General features: G+C 42.1%; 1 protein-coding gene and 1 pseudogene across 1 annotated transcript in view; one reads left to right on the top strand and one right to left on the bottom strand.

Annotated features, from left to right (window-relative positions):
- LOC127452486 (syndecan-2-B-like) overlaps nucleotides 1-20,925 on the top strand; it is a 662,603-nt gene that overhangs the window by 558,589 nt on the left and 83,089 nt on the right. The window lies entirely within an intron of this gene.
- Nucleotides 1-20,925, bottom strand: part of LOC127452687 (serine/threonine-protein kinase ULK4-like) — a 258,846-nt pseudogene that overhangs the window by 210,574 nt on the left and 27,347 nt on the right.

The raw sequence follows: 20,925 nt of genomic DNA on the forward strand, positions 1-20,925 counted from the left end.
CCCCCGCCAGCATTACAGAAAATGGGGGCAGCGGATGACCCTGAGGCCTTCCTGGATTTGTTTGAGCGGACCGCCGAGATCTGGGGCTGGCCGCTCGGACAATGGGCAGCCCGACTGATCCCACTATTGTCCGGGGAAGCCCAGCTCGCGGCTCAACAACTGCCAGCGTCGAGCCTCCTGGCCTACGGAGATTTGAAAAGAGCCATCTTGCAACAGGTTGGTCGCACTCCGGAGGAAAGTCGTCAACTCTTCCGGAGCTTGAAGTTGGAGAGCTCCGACCGCCCATTTGCCTTTGCCCAGCGGCTCCGTGACGCCTGCCGAAGATGGCTGCTAGCGGGGGATCGCGACGTCCAGGGAATTATCGACCAGGTGGTACTGGAACAGTTCACAGATCGATTGCCAAAAGGGACGGCGGAGTGGGTCCAGTGCCACCGCCCGGCGTCGTTGGAGGAAGCTATCCGACTTGCGGAGGACCACATGGCGGCGATCCTGAGGGCGGAAGAGCCCTCCTACATTTTCTCTCCTCCCTCTGTTTCTTCCCCCTCCCCTCTCTCCTCTCGTTCTGCTCTCTCTCCAGGTCCCGTTCCTACCCCACGCAGACGAGGAGGACCTCAGCCCCTGAGACCAGTTCCCCGGGTGTGGGAGGCGACACCTTCACCTACTCCAATGCCCCGCCGCTCTCCCCCTCAGGGGGGGGCGCCCACCGACGCAAGTGTGGGTGTAGCACCTGGGCTGGCCTGCTGGAGGTGCGGAGACCCGAGCCACTTCCGAGATCAGTGCCCTCTGATGGAGCTGGGGACGGTGGTGTGGGTCTCTGACCTCCCACAGGCTGCCCCCGACCGGGCCGGAGCATACCGGATACCGGTAAGTGTCAAGGGGGTACTCACCAAGCATTGGTGGATACCGGTTGTAATCAAACCACTATCCACCAACGCCTGGTTCAACCCAAGGCATTGGTCACAACTAAAACGGTGAAGGTGAAATGTGTACATGGGGATATTCACAAGTATCTGGTGGTGACCCTGACAATTAAATTTCGGGGGAAAAATCATAGAGTGGAGGCCGCGGTTAGTTCCCGCCTCACCCATCCGCTGATTTTGGGGACTGATTGGCCTGATTTTAGAGTTTTATTAAAGGGAATTTGCACGGATGGGTCCTGTATGAAAATAGGGAGATGTGTGATGTGCGATGCTCTGGCAGGGGAGGCGGAGCCGGGGCCGTCCTCGACAGCTCCACATCATGATGACAAGAGAGGGGGAGAGACTGCAGCCCCTCCCCTTCTCAGGGAATTCCCTGACGGGGATTTCCCTTTGGAGCAGTCACGAGACGAAACCCTCAAACACACCTTTGACCAAGTGAGAGTCATCGATGGTCAACGACTCCAGCCTGACATCGCCCTTTCATACCCCTATTTTGCAATTATAAATGAGCGGTTGTATCGAGTGACACAGGACACTCGGACCAAAGAGGATACAAGCCAACTTTTGATTCCAAGGAGCCGTCGGGAAATGGTATTCCAGGCGGCTCATTATAATCCCATGGCGGGTCACCTAGGAGAAAGGAAAACACTGAACCGTCTAATAGCCCGTTTCTATTGGCCGGGCATTGGCGGCGATGTCCGCAGGTGGTGTGCGGCATGCCGCGAATGCCAGCTGGTTAACCCACCGGCCACCCCAAAAGCGCCATTGCGCCCTCTCCCTCTGATCGCGGTCCCCTTTGAGAGAATTGGAATGGACCTCGTCGGGCCATTAGAACGGTCAGCACGTGGACATCGCTTTGTATTGGTTCTAGTAGACTATGCAACGCGATATCCGGAAGCAGTGCCTCTTCGCAACATCTCAGCACGCAGTGTTGTGGAGGCACTCTTCAAAATAATCTCCCGGGTGGGGATTCCGAAAGAAATCCTCACCGATCAGGGCACAACATTTATGTCATGAACACTACGCGAACTGTATGAGTTGTTAAATATTAAATCGATTCACACCAGTGTATACCATCCTCAAACGGATGGCCTGGTGGAACGATTTAATAAAACCCTCAAAAACATGATTCGTAAGTTTGTGCACGATGATTCTAGAAATTGGGCTCGACCCCCTGTTATTTGCAGTACGAGAGGTCCCGCAAGCCTCCACTGGCTTCTCCCCATTCGAGCTGCTGTATGGGCGACGCGGCGTGCTTGATGTATTGCGAGAAGCCTGGGAGGAAGGACCTTCAAACAGTAAAAATGAAATTCAGTACGTTCTTGATTTCGGGCAAATCTCCACACTTTGGGGCAACTAACACAGGAGAATTTGCTCCAAGCTCAAGAACGACAACGCCGACTGTATGACAGGGGAACTCAGCTAAGGGAATTTGCACCGGGAGATAAAGTACTTGTATTGCTTCCCATATCGAGCTCTAAATTACTCACCAAGTGGCAAGGACCCTTTGAGGTCACACGACGAGTGGGTGATCTCGATTATGAGGTTAAACGAACCGATAGAGGGGACGCTCGTCAAATATACCACCTCAATCTCCTAAAATTGTGGAGGGTGGCGGTTCCCGTGATGTTGGCTATGGTAGTTCCCGAGAAGGTGGAGCTCGGACCGGAGGTGAGTTCAAAACATAAACAGTTCACCCCAGTCATTTGCGGAGACTACCTCTCACCGAGCCAACTCGCGGAGGTTGCTAGGTTGCAACAGGAGTTTGCAGATGTGTTCTCCCCTCCACCAGGACGCACAAACCTCATCCATCACCACATCGAGACCGAGCCGGGGGTGGTGGTACGTAGCCGCCCCTATCGATTACCTGAACACAAAAAGAAAATTGTTCGGGAAGAATTGGATGCGATGCTTGATATGGGGGTAATAGAAGAATCCCACAGCGATTGGTCCAGTCCAGTTGTTCTAGTGCCTAAGAGCGACGGGTCTGTACGATTCTGTGTGGATTATAGGAAAGTCAATGCGGTGTCTAAATCTGATGCATACCCAATGCCTCGCGTTGATGAGTTGCTCGATCGGTTGGGCACTGCTCGTTTTTATTCGACATTGGATTTGACGAAGGGTTATTGGCAGATCCCCTTGACACCAATTTCCCGTGAGAAAACCGCCTTCTCCACACCGTTTGGATTACACCAATTTGTGACACTTCCGTTCGGTTTGTTTGGAGCCCCGGCTACGTTTCAGCGTCTCATGGACCGAATCCTCAGACCGCATTCAGCTTACGCCGCTGCCTATTTAGACGACATCATCATTTATAGCAATGATTGGCAGCGGCATATGCAACATCTGAGGGTGGTTCTGAGATTGCAGTGCCGAGCGGGACTCACAGCGAATCCGAAGAAGTGCGCGATTGGACGGGTGGAGGTACGGTATCTGGGGTTCCACTTGGGCCATGGGCAGGTGCGTCCCCAAATTGACAAGACAGCGGCGATTGCGACCTGCCCGAGACCCAAGACCAAAAAGGGGGTGAGACAGTTCCTGGGGCTGGCTGGCTATTATAGAAGGTTCGTGCCTAATTATTCGGACGTCACCAGTCCGCTGACTGATCTCACTAAAAAGGGAGCTCCAGATCCGGTCCAGTGGACGGAGCAGTGTCAACGGGTGTTCACGCAAGTTAAAGCCGCACTTTGCGGGGGGCCGCTGTTACATTCACCTGACTTCTCTCTCCCGTTTGTTTTACAGACAGATGCTTCAGACAGGGGGCTGGGGGCCGTACTCTCACAGGTGGTGGAGGGGGAGGAGCGCCCGGTGCTGTACATTAGCCGTAAGCTCTCGTTAAGGGAAACTAAGTACAGCACCGTGGAAAAGGAGTGTCTCGCCATCAAGTGGGTGGTCCTCACTCTCCGATACTACCTGCTGGGGCGGGCCTTCACCCTCTGCTCGGATCACGCCCCACTCCAGTGGCTCCACCGCATGAAAGATACTAACGCCCGGATCACCCATTGGTATCTGGCTCTTCAGCCGTTTAAGTTCAAGGTGGTCCACAGACCGGGGGCGCAGATGGCTGTCGCCGACTTCCTTTCCAGGAATGGGGGGGGAGTGGTAGGCAGGCCGGATGCCACCCCGGCCTGAGTCGGGCGGTGGGGATATGTGGCAGCGGGGGCGTGGTCAAGCATCTCTCCGGAGAGAGAAAGCGGTAAGGGCGCTTACACCTGAGCTAAATTATGTCTAACACCTGTCTCTAATTTCAGTGAGCACGGGGAGAGCGGCATAAATAGAGCCAGACCGCAAGTAGACAAGAGAGAGAGCCTGGGCACTGATTGTGAAGCCAAGAGTCTGTTGTTGCAAAGTTGAGAGTTTATTTGTGAAATAGCTTGTGGATTTTAGACTGCATTATTGAACAGCGCAAAAGCCTTGAAAGACTGTGTTGACTGCAGTAAGGAAAATAAACGCTTACCTGAACCAGGAAAAGCTGCTTCTCGCTTCCTCTTTACACAAGAGGATTAGTTTCTAAATTATATGTTTTTTTTCTGGGAAAAATGTATCCTCCTCTGACAATAGACTCTTCCTGGCGGACAGATATTCCGGACCTTTCCCCCAGTTTTGATTGGGATGGTGTCTGGGTTATGGTAATGCATGCTTCTAGGAATCCGGATCATCAACAAATCCATTTTAATTTTATTCAAAGGACTTATATGACTCCACGTAAACTCTATAGTATTAAGCTTAAACCTGATCCTAATTGTACCCTCTGCCATACAGGGGAAATTGGTACTTTTTATCACATGATTTGGGAATGCCCTGGGGTTGCTAACTTCTGGAATATGGTTAAAGAAAATTTGTCCACTATATTAAATGTTTCGGTCCCTTTGTCCCCATCTGTTTTTATTTTAAATGATTTCTCTGATATCCAACTTAACAAAATTCAGAAACAAGTGTTTTTAGCTGGCTTGACTGCTGCCAAGATATTAGTAGCAATGAGATGGAAACCTCCACATTCTCTTAATAAGCAATATTGGGTTCTCACATTTATAGATGTGGTGTATCTCGAATTGTCCACTGCACACATTCACGGTGCAAGAGAGGACACCATTAGACTCTGGGCCCAAACTTTGGAGAAGCTCAAATGTCTACTGATTTGAATTATGGAGATTGCCCCCCCCCCCCCCACACACACACACACACACACACACACACACACACTCTGGTCTTATGGCTTGGGTTTTTTTTGTTGTTGTTGTTGTTGTTGTTCTGTTTGGTTCTTTTCTTTATATTTCATTATTATTTTGATACATTTACAGTTGTATTTACGGTTTACTGTTTTGGTTATAATTGCCTCTTCTTTAACTGTCGTAGACTTCTTTCAGTGCTGTTCCATGGGTTTGAATGTCAAGATTTTTGCATGGATATATTTGTTTTACATAAACTGTAGTACATGTATAGTCTTGCCTATATTTTGAAGCATATTATGTCTCAAATATTTGTTTTCTGTATCTCTGTAATTTACTTTTCAGTGTAACTGACCAGTTTTAATTATTTTTATTATAATTATTTATATATATTTTATTTTATTATTATATCTTTTTTTTTATATATATATATTTTCACTGTTATTTTGATTTTTACTTACTGTTGTAATGGCTGATTGTTTGTCTTCATCATTTTGTATGTTAAAACGATATCAAAACAACAATAATAAAGGAAAAAGAAATTGATTAAAAAAAATCATGCATATTATTTATGTCTTTTAAGTGGCTGTACTTTTAAACAGTGAGTATTTTAACATTTAAGAAATCTGAGTACTGGTATTTGTTTTAATATATAAACAATTCAATTTGTTATCATTAATTTATTATCATTAAAATAATGTTTATAGAAGACAGAGATAATAAAACTGTATTGCATGGATCATAAAAAAAAATCAAACATTATTTTTGACTTTGAATTATACTGTATAATGTATATTGTGTTGTGTAAACAAGATGTGTAAACTGTGTTATATGTAAATCAGATGTTTATTGTAATTGTCATACTGCTATGTTGCTTGGAACTGCACCCAATTCATCACCCACTGTTACATTTGTGTATATGGTTGAGTGACAATAAAGATTTAATTTGATTTTGAATTTAAGACAAATTATAGCACATGTGTGAGTATTTTGTATATCACACCACTACACTTTTCAGTCACAGCAAGATTTTTAGCACAGTACACGTGCTCTCAGCTTGCACCGCCATGACACATCAGATACTGTTAGGGAGACAGATGATCAAAATGGTTTTTGTCATGTTGTCAATTTAATTGTTTTCAATGCTGGTTTTTACTGGATGAATATTGCATATTTGAACTGAAACTGATTAAAGGGTTAGTTCACCCAAAATTGAAAATTCTCTCATCATTTACTCACCCTCGTGCCATCCCAGATGTGTATGACTTTCTTCTGCAGAACACAAACAAAGTCCTTTTTTACTCTAAATCTTCACTTTTACTTTTGGAAAGTCATGTGGTGCCTGTTTAGTTTCACTTTCACATCTGAAAGTGATAGTTAAAATGGAGATTTAGAGTAAAAAAGACTTAAATATTGTTCTGTTTCTTACCCACACCTATTATATCTCTTCTGAAGATATGGATTAAAACACTGGAGTTGTATGAATTAGTTTTATGTAGCTCCATTTTTGGAGCTATAAAGGTCTGATCTTACTCACACTCAACCATCTTATCTACTTACTGATATTGGGACTATAGTGGATTTGAAGGATGAGAAAATGAAACTAATCTATTTAAGTTTGCATGCCATGTCTTGAGGGAGCTCTCCCTCTACACATCCCACAAAAATGAGGGTGAACATCATATATTCTCAGGTATAATCCATCATTAACATACAAATTTCAAGTACACACCCTAATTTATTCAGGAGAACTTCTCCTTATCAACTTACGGTCCAGCAAAAAGTGAAATCTCCTACATTCAGTCGATTTATTTTAGTGGAGCAATTCTTGGTGTTGTTGTACAAAAGTTCCGTAAGTAATTGTGGTCATAACAGAGGAAACTCACTAAAACGCTTTGAAAAAAAAGTTAACCAAAGCAGCTTTATAATACTGTCCAGTGGTGCAACACTGAATTCACTGGAGTCTTCTCTCTCTTGTGCATCACTCCACCAACCATTTATGAAACATATATGATATTGATTCAGTCCACGTGTTTCCATATAGTAGCATGTCCCTGTTGGTCTGTTTCTCTCAAACTGATTTATATGTTGAAGGATATGTAGTCAGGTTTATGGTGTGTTTGTACTTCTAAGTGGGGCACTAGAGGACCATCTCTCTCCTGCTCTTTCTAAATTCTTGTGTCTTTGTTTACTTTTCCATATCTGGCTCTCAGCACTATTGAGGAACAGAAGCATTTCACTGGTTTTACACTGTAGCACGTGTTGTTTATGTATTCTGTGTGGTTGGTTGATGGGATTTCATTGTGTACAGTGTTCACCTGGAGTTACAACAGAGCAGATGCATCTCTCTGTTGTTCATCAGGACCTGTAGGAGAACGAGGAAGGCCTTGGCCTGGATGACTGAAGACGGACTCTCCAGAGAGCGGATTATCTTCATAAAGTCCTGCAAAGAGCCGTTCAAGCTGTTAGTGCAGTCTTGTTAGCGCATACGCATCATTTAAAAAGACCAGGAGGTCTCTGGATATTTATTGTGGCATATGCCCCAATTGTCTGACAGTAATTTGACAGTTGCTATCACTTACAGAGCAAGGTGCTGCAGGGGATGGAAGAGTCCCCCAAATTGTATTTGATATAAAACAGAGGTTAATAAGCTAATGAGTTCCACAGCATTTAGTGGGCAGCAAATCAGGAGGAATTGATTAACTTTCACTATCAGCATAATTGGGGGGGGGGACTGTCAAAAGCAAAACAATCCAAAACATTAAGATTAACTACAGCACGAGAAGGGGATTTAATTAATTTCAAACGCACCTACTGTACTCTCTGCATGGATTGTAATTATATCAACAGTATTCCAAGCTGCACTCCGAGATTGTGGCACTTCCTTACCCAATTAGCCCAACTGCTCTGTGCTTCATTGAAATTTAAATTCTATGCTAGACAATGTATGAATAAACACTCTGCGTTATGGACTTCTATTCGTCAGGGGAATTAAGTGGAGAAATCTACAGCAGTTTATAATTGGTCCAGAGGTGATCCAGTAAGTTTTTAGCACTCAAAAGATTATTATTATTTTGTTCTACTATTCAGTCAAATTGGAAATTTACATGCAGATGAATACAGGTCAAAGAAAATTAGCATTGTAAATCTGGGAGGGCCTTGAAGGCAGTATACAGTAGCATTTAAATCAATTTCTACAGCCCATTTTCCAATTGATTATTGCCACAGATAATGAACAAAACAGAACCATACAATTTTGGCTCATTCCTAACATGCTACTTATTCTGGATCGCTTTGCAAATTGTTGGTTAAATCTAGCAAAAACATAAGCCACTTTATGAAGAGAGTGTTACATTTTTTTTAAAGAAATTGTTGAAAGAACTGGGAGGTTGGTGAATAATCCCTGGTAAAGGCTGGATGTCATTTATACTGTAGGTAGTTTATCACTACGTAATCCATATGACTCCAGTGCTTTAATCCATATTTTCAGAAGTGATAGGTGTGGGTAAGAAACAGATCACTTTTACATTCTTCTTCTTTTGTTTTTCACATTCTTCATGCATATTGCCCCCTACTGGGCAAGGAGAAGAATTTTGAGCAAAAAGGACTTAAATATTGATCTGTTTCTCACACACACCTATCATATCGCTTCTGAAATTATGGATTAAAACACTGGAGTCATATGGATTACTTTTATGATGCCTTTATGTGCTTTTTGGAGCGTCAGAATGTTGGCACTCATTCACATGCATTGTATGGACCTACAGAGCTCAGATATTCTTCTAAAAATCTTAATTTGTGTTCTGCAGAAGAAAGAAAGTCATACATATCTGGAAGGCATAAAGGTGAGTAAATGATGAGAGAATTTTCATTTTTGGGTGAACTTTCCCTTTAAGGGCAGATTGTGAGTAATTTAAAGGTGAAGTATGTATTTTTTTAATTGTATTTTCATGACACAATACTTTTTCCTATCCTAGAGGTAAATGGGTAAAGACGACTATAAGCAAACAATCTGTAGGTTGAATGCCCTGTAAAGTGTGAACACTGTGGCTCTAAAGCACTTTCAAAACCATGCTTTGGTGCACAAGTCTGGGGCACAACTACCTGGAATAAGCTACAGAATTTACTGGGGAAATTACTAGTTTGTCCGAACAATGGAAGATGAGGGATGGTGGAGTGTGGAAGTGGCGTTAAGAGTGTTTTGGACACCTATTTGGGAAAAAAAACATTGAGATTACAAGCTTCACCTTAGAATAAAATAAATATTTTTGGCAGATATTGTTCTGTCTCCATGATAAAAACATAGGTAAATCATTTCAACATATTAATGACTCATGCAATTAAATAATAATAAAAAATAAATAAAATCCATATTTCTCAATGAATTTGTTTATAGAAACAATTGAAGAACGACGGATGAGAGTCAAAAAAGTAAATTAACGTGCCATGAAGTCAAAGTTGTACCACCAGAAGAAAAATACTGTTCTGCCAGTCATTCTGCAGGTGTTACTAACAAAAGAGAGAATTCTGAGTGGCAGCGAGTTACAGCGGCTGTCAACGCAGCTGCTTCAGAACACTGTATAGTTGCTGAGATGAACAAAAATGGTCCGATCTTAAAGTTGTTGACCAATTAAGTGCTGGCAGTACTAAGAATGATACAGGCTGTCAATAGAGTACACACAACACTGTGAGAGATGGCACAGGGTGTACATATTGTGGGTGCCAAACTGAAATAAATCAAAAAGTTATTGGCAGAACTTATAATAAAAAATAAAAACAATAGTGCACCATATACAAGCTTAGATTTTTCTTCAAATTGAACATTTAAATGTCAATGACCACTCTGTTGGGAGGGTCATGGTCAAAGATAAACTTATTAGGATGTTCAATTAACTGATCAGTATGTTGAACATCCTGTGGGTCATGCCCAATTCAATTAAAATTAAAACTAATGTACTGAAATGAGCCATGTCTTCAATTCAGAATTTTGCTCAACTTTGTGCACCATTGCCTGTGAGTTCATATACTGCCACTAAGCTTTTTAGAAGGCAGTGGCCCATTCTATTATGAGCCACACAGAATACCAAACCATTTTCTTCTGAGATTATTGAAAAGGCGAGAGAACTATGAAATCAGGATGACGGAGAGAAAGATGGCAAAAAGGGGCAATGAAAAAGAGTGAGGAGTAATAATGAGCAATAGAAAAAGAAATGGGTAGAGAGCAGTGCAATAGTGTGTTCATAAATGCACTTTGAGTGCAACAAGGTGTGTAAAATCAGTGCAGTGTCCTTTAGGTTTCTTTGTACAAGAAGTACAAAACACTCATGTTCTCAGGGCAATTGTAGGGATGGTCCCCTGCTGCAATCTTAACTCAAAGAAATCTCACCAAGGATTTTACAAGTTATAATTATCATGTGCAACTGATGTGTGGGCAACATAGTAGGCTTGTTTTGACACTCTCATTAAACTTGAAAGGAGGGATGAGAGTGTGAACGTATTTATCTTTCTTTTTTTTTTTACATTAATATAAGAGAAAATGAAGATAATGTCATTAAGGTGCATGCTTCTTTTGGCCATTACATCATCAATGTTTAATATATATATATATTTCAGGTAACTATGGATAATGCCTTCTTTGTCAAATCCCTAAACCTCATCCTGAGCATTGCCAGGACTGATCAAATATCGAATCATTCATTAAGACTGCAAACATTAGATTTACAGGGATACATTCCTAAACCTGTAATTAAACTGAGTGGAAAATGTTTGGTTCTGGACACTTATAATTCAGTTCTGGGAGTGACAAAGCAATTACAAAATTATTTTTGATGCAATCTTTCAGCTATGGTATAGTTGTGCAAGTCTGTGTTAAGTTAAGGTGACTTTGTGGCACCCCTAGATGTATAAACGTGCAACATAAAAGCTGCAATAAAAAATGCTAGCTTTGACTAGAACTGAATTATAAGGTGCTTAAAGATTCCCACTCTTAACAGCATAGGTTCCCTCTCTGTCACTCACTCTACGTTGTGTCGATGTAGTGACACTAGGGGTCACTCTTGGGAGCCCGGAACACCTCTGGTCTTTGAAAAAAGGCCAATGAAAATTGGCGAGTGGTATTTGCATTTCACTCCCCTGAACATACGGGTATAAAAGGAGCTGGTATGCAACCACTCATTCAGATTTTCTCTTCGGAGCCGAACGGTCGATGCTTACTGAGCTGAATTCCCATGGCTGTTCATTCACCTCTTCTGGATCTAACAGCGCATTTCAGCGGCTTCTCCCCCCTCTGCACTGGTGCACTGCAGAGAACGCCCCTAGGCACTTTGGCAGAAATAAAAGAGTATATTCTATAAAAGAGTACATTCCTCTAAAAGAGCAGCACACACAGAATGTCTTTTTAAAGACGCCATTCCGTTTGTGTGTTATTCCTGGTTGCGGTCATTATCTCTCGCCTTCTGATGGTCACGACTTGCTGAACAGAGTCAGCGTTCGTGGATGGGTCATGTACTCATTGCGAGAACATGTCCATGGCAACGATGCGGTCGCGGCTTGCCTTCGTAAGAAAGCAAGCCACCCCAGCGGCTCCCTGTCCCGGTCCTTCTACCTACGGGTATGAGGCTATTAGCACTGGGGGTGATTTGGGGACCCCAATGGGACCACCTCCGCCGGGCATCACCCCACGGACCTCCCATTCCCCATCACGCTCGACTGCCCCGATCGGGCTTCCAGATGAGTCCACAGGCTCGTCTCACCGGCGAGTTCGACCTCTTGTTCGGATCCCGCGAAGGTGATGAGCTCTCGAGCACAGCATCGGAGAGCGGGCTCGTCCAGTCGGATGTGGAAGCCTCAGCTGGGCTCCCCCCCTCGGGTATGGTCGCTCAGTCACAGGCTGACGCGGAGATGACAGACATGCTTTTCTGGGCAGCCACGAGCGTCAGGCTAGAGTGGAACCCTCCGCTCTCCCCTGAACCCTCGTGGCTCGATGACGCCCCACCCCAGTTCCTTTTTTCCCGGAAGTGCACGAGGAGCTGACAAGGTCGTGGGAGGCACCTTTTACTGCCCTGTCCCGATCTTTCAGCTCCCCCTCCCTCACTACCCTCGATGGTGGGGCGGCCAAGGGCTATTCAGCGATCCCCCCGATGGATAAGGCGCTCGCGGTGCACCTATGCCGCAGAGTGCCACCACCTAGCACGGGCGCCCAAAGCTCCTGTCCAAGGCCTGTGGGTTTACGTCGTCCCTGACAGCCAAGGCCTACGGTGCCGCTTGACAAGCCGCCTCCGCCCTGCACGCCATGGCTCTCCAACAAGTCCACCAAGCCAAGGTGCTAAAGGAACTGCACGAGGGTAGTTCTGCCCCGGGATTGATGCAGGAACTGCGCTCGGCGACCACCCTCACCCTCCGGAAGACGAAGGTCACAGTGTGGTCTCTCGGGCGGGCGATGTCCACCTTGGTGGTCCAGGAGTGCCACCTTTGGCTCAAACTGGTCGAGATGGGAGAGGCCGACAAGGCACAGTTCCTTGGCACCCGGCGACACCGTCGAGGACTTTGCCCAGCAGTTCTCGGCGGTGAAGCAGCAGACGGAAGCTATCCGGCACATCCTGCCCTGGCGCGGCTCAAGATCCCGCACCCCATCTGCTTGTCGCCAAGGGCGTCCTCCTGCGGTGACTGCACCGGCTCCACCACAGCCCGCCCCCATGGCCCGGCCCCGTTGTGGAGCCCACCGCAGGAAGCAGACGCCACCCATCTCACGGTCGGCCACCAAGTACCCAAGAAAGACTTCGAAGTGCCCCTGAGATGGGCGACCCAGGGACGAGGAAACCCGCTGCTCTGGAGCTGGTAATTAGACTATTCAATCCCCCGGTGGAGGGCCGGGACGAGAATCTTTTGTTACTTTTTCATTTAATTTTGCCACATGCTCAAGCGGCTGTGGTACCCAAGAGTTCAGCAAAAGAGCAGTTTCCTTGTTCCCTGGGTCACATACCCGGTGTTTGGCGTACACCACTGACAGAGGTTTCGCAAGTAACCATGACGTTTGAATCCCTGCAAAAACAATGAACAACTTAATTTGTGTGTGTAGAGTGTGTTATACTCACAAATATAGCGCTGACACTGAGTGCATCCACAGTGGAGTGTGTGAAAAGATACCAAAGTGCAGGTCCCACATTTGCAGTGATGATTCCCTGGCCGTATTGAGACTCTCAGCTAAACACGTTCTCTATGGTTTTGGCAGCCATGTGGTTCATCACCAACTCCTCCTGCAAAACACAAATCCCTCATCATTAACTAATATTCAGCTATGACTTAAAACAATATGCACAAACACTTCTATATTGGGTCAAAACTATTGAAGCCTTTCTTCATCTGAAAAATATTATGCATAGCAGGGGTCTAAATTACCAAAAAACAACAAAGAATAAGTTCATATTCGCTTCTTAGGAAAGAAGCAAGGAAATATTAACATGGTGAAAGTCAAAAATCTGCTTACTTGATTATTGACCTAGAAATAGTGCAGAATCATAAATATTTCCTATTCCTTTTACATTATAAGGTTTCTTATTTTAATATATGTTGTCTACTCTTTTTTTTTCTCTCTCTCTCTTCTTCTTCAAAATCATAAAACTTAATTTGCAGGTTTAAATTTGATTTTAAATCCCAGATTTTTGGAATTTATTCTTCTTCTTCTTCTTATTATTATTATTAATAATATACAGTACTCAAATTATACAATGTTCATCACTATCAAAGTCAAATAGATAAAAAATAAAAATAAAAATCATCAACCTCCTGAGATTCGAGAATGACTGCTATGTACATTTTCCATTTCCCTTTTTGATTTGTAACTAGTACCCCCACTAGTTTTTTTTTATTTATTTTTTTTTTATTTTTTTTTTTTTTGAAGAGCATTTTCCTAAAAATGTATGTCCTCATATGGGGACAGCAGGACTAAGCTGTGAAATTTTAAATAATACCAAGCTATAGAATTTGTTTTAATTTTTTAATTTTTTAATTTATTTATCAAATTGTTTATTATGTTTCCAGGAGTGTTTATTCATGTTTTTGAGATGTTACAGACATTACAGCTGATTTTCTGTAAAGCTGCTTAGGAACAATGTGTATTGGGAAGAGCACAAATAAAAATTTTTTTTTAAAAAATATACAAATACAAATTATTTAACTTGATTTTATTTTTATATGACGTTTTTTTCTTTTTTTTTTTTTTCTTTACTTTGGCAAAAAAATCTCAATGTTCTCTCTTTGCACTGTCAAACAAGCAAGTGATAGCCAGTGCTGAAGCATTTTACCAATCAGAAATTAGCATAATTAATTCTGATTCAAAGTAATGGCCAGCATCGTCCAATCACTGCCAACCATGTTAAAATACAATTTAGCATTATATATTATGAATCTATGTACTGATTACCATTGTCTGCCAACCATGTTGCGAGATGCAAACATGTTCTGCAGCCTGAAATTGAACTTTTGACTGGAACTTTGGAGTGTATGCAGCTATAGGATGTTCCCTTGCTCCCTATTTAGTGAATTGTTTAACCTCCATTGTGCTGTCTGTCTGCACTGGTCTCAGAACAGTTTGAAATGCACCTTTCAACATATAAAGCCTCTGAAAGCAACATTTTGATTATCCTTTGAATGTACCCTTTGATTCTCAATGTGATATTGCACAGTGAATATAGGGTTTCTCAGGGAAAAATACCCATAAAGTCCTCATCTGCGGTCATTGTGTTTAACAGTGTGCTGTTTCGCGATAAATCAATGACATCTTCAAAATGACGTATCGGACGAAACTAGAGCCTTTAGTCTTTTGACTCAAATAGGTTTCTTACCAGATGTACTGTAGTTTTGTTGTTTTGTCACATGGCTCTGTGTGTCAAAAGTTTAACCCTTTAATGACAGCCCAGAGTGTCCTGAACTGAGATCAGTCAGTTTAAATTAAATTAAATTACATGTATAGCAAAGACAAAATATAATGTATGTGCATGAGGATAAGGGTTCACACGAGGTTAAAGTGCATACAATATGTTTTAGTAAATCCAAAGGACTTGTTGAGTTGTAGAATTAAGCATTACACTCAAACAGACATGCATTCATTATAAAAAATTGTAAGTGGGACACACAGACCTTTATAAATTTCAAGCAATTACATCATGACCTAATAGTACCTCAGCATCCTGCAAACTTGAGAAACGGTGAAGTAATTTCCTAAAATATCACACCGCAGCAAATGTGTCTCCAAGATAACGAAGGGCAATAAGTAGAGATGTTTCTGGGTTTTTTTTTTTTTTTTTTTTTATGTATTTGGGCCCCTGTCCTTGAGCAACTCTCTCTGCAACAAAATCTGGTGGAAATTAAACATTTAACAGCTTTCAACAAATGGCAGGCATGCAGAGTTGAGTGAGGAAAATAGCAAATGGAGAGCCTGGGCATATCTTAGAGGCACAGTTACACTGTGCACTGCTGCTATGCAATATGGATGCCTTCATTGTAATGGAGTTCCTAGACCCCTGTCTCAAAGCGAAAAGAAAGTTTAGGTTAGTCCATGGAAAAGGTGCATTAATACACATACTGTATCTTGGAGGCAAAAGTGGAGAAAGCATGAAGTACTGTAGAATTTTCTGAAGCAATATAAATAACATAGCGGCTCCACCAGAGTCCCTGGCCTACCGTATCTCTTTGTGCTGGAGTCTGGTGGTCTGGCTCTGTAGAGGCTTTAGGTAATGAACTAGGGCTGGCACTTGCCCGTACAGGGGAAATGACTGACAGCTGCTACAAGTTGTATGAGGTTGGGGGAGAGCAGTTTCTTTTTTATTTAAATGTTTTTTCTTATAGCACAAGCCTTATCAAAAAGGCATAGAAAGTAAACCAAAATTTACCGACATCAGGTTTCTCAATAAGAATTTAAATTCCACAGGACAAATACCCGCCTTCGTAGGAAAGTTTGTGCTTTTGCGAATACAAAAAGTAAGTCTCTTTCCACTGAGGTCTGAGTAAGACGCTTTATGGATCATCTAACTGTGGTAGAGAGTGTTTTGTAGTCTACCCTAACCAGAGCAGCTAAAAAGTACCCAAAACTGAACCTCCAGGAGCACATAGAAATGTTGTATCCATATGTGCGCACACAAGCACACTGTCATCTAGATCAGGGCAAGTAAACAGCACCATCCAGTAGGGTTGCATGGTAGACCGGTGCTACGATAGTATCGCGATACTAAAGCTTCAAAATACTGGCAGTGCCAACGTATTTTTTAAACGGTAGTACCATTAATACGGTAGTACCGTAAGTTATGTTGTATGTGCGGTAGTAAATATTATTTTCGCTAAAACCTTCATTTGAATCAGACCTATGTCTGCAATAACATAAAAAATATAGTCCTTTCGAGTGGTGTCCCCTTCACGCAGTGCCCTTTAAGAGCGCAAAATGCTGTTTAGAATTTCCCCCTTATATGGTATTGTTTATTTTTCAATGAGTGGTTTCCCATACTTTAAACACACACATCTGAATCCCAGCATCTTAATTTGGCGGTAGTGTCTCCTAATGAATAATATGGATTTAAATAAAACTTAAGAGAGTGAGATGCTTTTTACACAACACAATTCACACAGCGAGATTTGGACTTATTTTGGGTTTTGACTGATGAGACCAGGAAAACCCATCTGCCGTAAATGTCTTCAGAGATTTCAAGCCAAAGAGAGAAACACCAGCAACCTTAATAAACACCTTCGGACACATCCCACTGCAGAATATACACTGGTTAGTGCCACTTCATTTAACCTAAATGCTTTATCTTAACATTTTCAGATTTACCGTTTCTCTGCAAAATTTAACGTTACACTTGTTTAATTTATTTTCAAAGTACAAATGCTTGGTGGCGGTAACTTCGCACTAATGATTAGATCACGTCCCTGAGCCGTGCGATCAAACCGGGGTGTGTGTAATCTGCATTTGCGCTGCTGTTTACCAGGAGAGGTTATAATAATGAAACAGCTGTTCAAAACAGTCTTTTCAACAGTATAATAACTTTATTTTTATGTTACCAACAATCAAATAATCACAGAAACAATGGAATAAAAGTTTAAAGCCGTGCCGTTTGAACTGGCTGTTTTGATGCGGTTTTATTTTGTTTTTATTTTATGTCAAACTAAGAATGTATTAGGCAACAATTTAGTCCATTTGACCCTTCTCCCAATTCTTCCATCAGTTATTTTCACCACTTCTGGAGCAACAAGTGGAATGTCTAGTTTCTAAGAACCAACTTTGCTATGACAAACTGTGTTAAGAATTAACACACTATCGCGTGGTATCATGATACTACTTGGTATATGATACTTTAGCTGGTATAATATTGTAAGATATGATTATGGTATAGTGACAACCCTACCATCCAGTGTAACAAAGTATCCTAACAATGTGATAAAATACTGCTCCACATAACTGTATATTAAAGATCACTCAAACCTACAGAGGAAAATGTGAGCATTGCTTGCCCATGCAAACTTAACCGCCATAATGCCAGTGCATTGATAGTGTGTTTTAGTGTGTTGCTATGCAGTTGCATGATTGGTTGCTTACTGGCCCAAGTAAAAAAGCACGGCCCAGGTGATATTCTGGTCCCTCGATATGGCTTGGGTGCCTCCTAAAAATCTAAACCTAGGGTGTTTATTTTTTGCATGTTTTTTTTTTTTCATAGGACAGACGAATCATAAGTCAGATCACTTAGGAAAATAATAGTGCACCTTTCCACAACCTTGCCAACAATTTGGGGTATCATTATTGTCAATGGTGCAGGATGAGTTTCAAACATAGTTTAGGAGTTTTCAAAACTTTGTATGCATAAAATTGTATGCATTAGCAAGCACTACTAAATAAAGTATGATCTGTTTGGCTGTGATTGTGTTGCATCGCACAGCACTTTCTCATTCATGTGTGAACAAATTACTTAACATCGCACATGTTTATGACATGGTGTAATCTAGATGCTTTCACCAAATCCTGCCACTAGGGGTGGGTGATAGAAGCAAAAATGTATACGGAGTGTCTATTTGCACCCCGGTGTAAATAGCATCTGCCACACAAGCCAGCTATTTGCACCCCAATAGTCTGGTGGAACCACTGAAATATGCGACAAACTAATCAGTTGATGTCGCTGCAGTGGCGCAGGCTATAGAGACAGTGTGTGATTGTGTAGTGCTGTCCTAGCGACTGCAGATTGAATCCAACTTTTGTTCTGCTCTTTTTCCCATTCAATTTCCTGTTTCCACTCTATTTAATTTAATACTACTTAAAATAATAGATAAAAATGAATATAAATGTTGATTTTATCGCAGTGATTTGGTCCCCGCAAAGGCAGGGTCTGTCGTTCACATTCGTTCCCGCAGCTCGGCATCGCTTGTGTGTACATTGCATCACTGTATTACTAATATTGTAGTAACCATGTTCTTTGGCAGAAACTATAGTTTTAATGCAATTAACAATGGTGTTGTTAGTACAGTAATATGGTGCTAATATAGTAACCATGGTTAATTTTGTGGTTACTGTAAATTTACAAAAAATACCTTGGTGAAACCATGGTTACAGTAGTAAAACCAAGGTTATTTTTTTTCTAAGGTATGTTTAAGTTTATGTTTAGGAGTAGAGGTTAATGTAGTGTGTCTGTGGGACTCTAAATAAACACAATAGACACACTGCAGTGATGCCCATACTGGGGTGTAAATAGCATATACTATTATTTGCACCAGGGTGTAAATAGCATCTGACACTATTTTCACCAGTGTGCAATTAGTATCTACCATTATTTGCACCAGGGTTGTGGTGCAAATAATATCTGCTACTATTTGCACCAGGGTGCAAATAGCATCTGCCAAATTTATATTGCAATATACTTGAAATTTTTGGTCGATAACGATATACAGTATGTATCATGATATACTGTAAATATTTTTAATGGAAAGTGGTTCTCAAACTTCTGAAATAAATAATAAAAATTCCTTTTTGAACTTAAAACGTTGCCCAAAGTAATGGTAGACCTGTTGTGTCCATTGAGATGAATCAACTTCATCACTAAATACAATTACTTTTAATAATTAGTTATACATTTTATCTACATTACTTGGCATCAACATTTTCATAATGTTTCATTTGCTTTGATTTCAGAGACTATTTAGCAGAGATGGGCCACTTCTATTAAAATGAATGGGAGAAATTGGAACACCCATCCAAGAAGCTCTAGTGCCAAACATTCAATGGATGTAGAAAGGAAGTCACGCCTTACAGGTAAAAGAGCCAAATATCTTTTAGATACAGACATCGTCTGTCAAGCCCGTTGTACAAAGGTGCCTCAGTTTGTTCCTGGGAGGCAGCAGATGTCCTAACCCTACCCCAGCCCTAACCCTAACCATATGGAGCCTTTAAGGCTGAGTAGCCTGCCAGGAACAATGCATGGTACTTTTTACCCATCGTGCTTGTCAGTCATCTCGAGAACGTGCATGCACATTAGCTATACAAGCAGGGAAAATTGTGTTTTATAGTGTAATCTGAGGTAAAGAAGCACAATTTATGAAACCAGCTATGTCAGATTTTACTGCTGAATTTTATTTGAAACATTCTTTGATCGTATTCTTGACCAACCGTTTTTGAGATTTCGGTGTCCCCCATTCAAGTAGATAGGAGCTGCACTGTCATGACTGGAAATAGCCTCCCGGGACCATTCCAAAGATGGCCGCCAGTGGGCTGACTTGCTAGAAATACTTTGTTAGATTCTGAAGAAACACTTCATCACATATTTATTTTGGATTTAGCCCTCCACTGGATAATAGAAACCTTTTGGTGAATATATTCTAGATATAAATGCACGGTTGACAAAGATGTTATTTAAGAATTTCTGGGGTAATTTAATCAGTGTGCCCGCTTCTCTCTCTGTGTTTGCGGCAGAACAGATGCTGGTGGAAAAGCTTGACGGCATAAGTAAAAGTAACTATGGGGAGTTGGGATTTAGTGGAGGGTTAGTTCCACTACACAGATGAAGCAGTTTTTTTAATTTTTATTAACAAGCTCTTCCTCGGTTTCTCTTGAACAGCAAAGTGATTGGAAGTAGTTGCATTAATCAGAAAAATTAGGAGGCATAAAATATAACTTCTGCATCAGTTTTCATTTTAACCATATTTATATGTCTTCACTGGAACACCCATTCCCTCACAATATTTTACAGAACCGCGATAGAAACAATCCTCAAAATTTCTACTGGTTGAAACATTTCTACAGGTATTTCGATTTAAATGGTATATTGCCCACCCCTACCTGCCGCCCATCTATACCATGAGCTGATCCTGACTAACCTGAACTGATGCACAAAGGACTTATTTTGGTTTATGTTTATATATAAACTCTCGGCTGCATCCCAAACCCACACAGTGTCAGACTTACAGGGGCTACGAGGTGAGGACAGCTTCTCACCAGAGATCTGTCCTCCAATCTCTGCCTCATTCTCTCTCTCTCCCTCACACCTCTGCTGAGCTTCCCAGCTCGATTCTTGCCTCAGGCCATGCTCAAGCCAATCGTTACTGAATTTATGTATTTCTCCCAAATTCTCTCTTGCAACATCAGCAGTCAGTAACTAGGCAAGGTAGCAGAAGGTCAAACCTCAACTAGACTACATTTGAGAAAATGTTGATGTGCAAACTGAAATAAAAGAAACTGGAGATGGAAGTCAGAGAAATTATGTAATTCCTTTGACACATATTTCATTGTCTGAACCGCAAGAGTCTATCATCACACAATACATTTACACAACAAAATCTTGCTTGCATAAGTTGCCGCCATGATG

The sequence above is a fragment of the Myxocyprinus asiaticus genome, chromosome 15, assembly GCF_019703515.2.
Source record: "Myxocyprinus asiaticus isolate MX2 ecotype Aquarium Trade chromosome 15, UBuf_Myxa_2, whole genome shotgun sequence".
Taxonomy (NCBI): Eukaryota; Metazoa; Chordata; class Actinopteri; order Cypriniformes; family Catostomidae; genus Myxocyprinus; species Myxocyprinus asiaticus.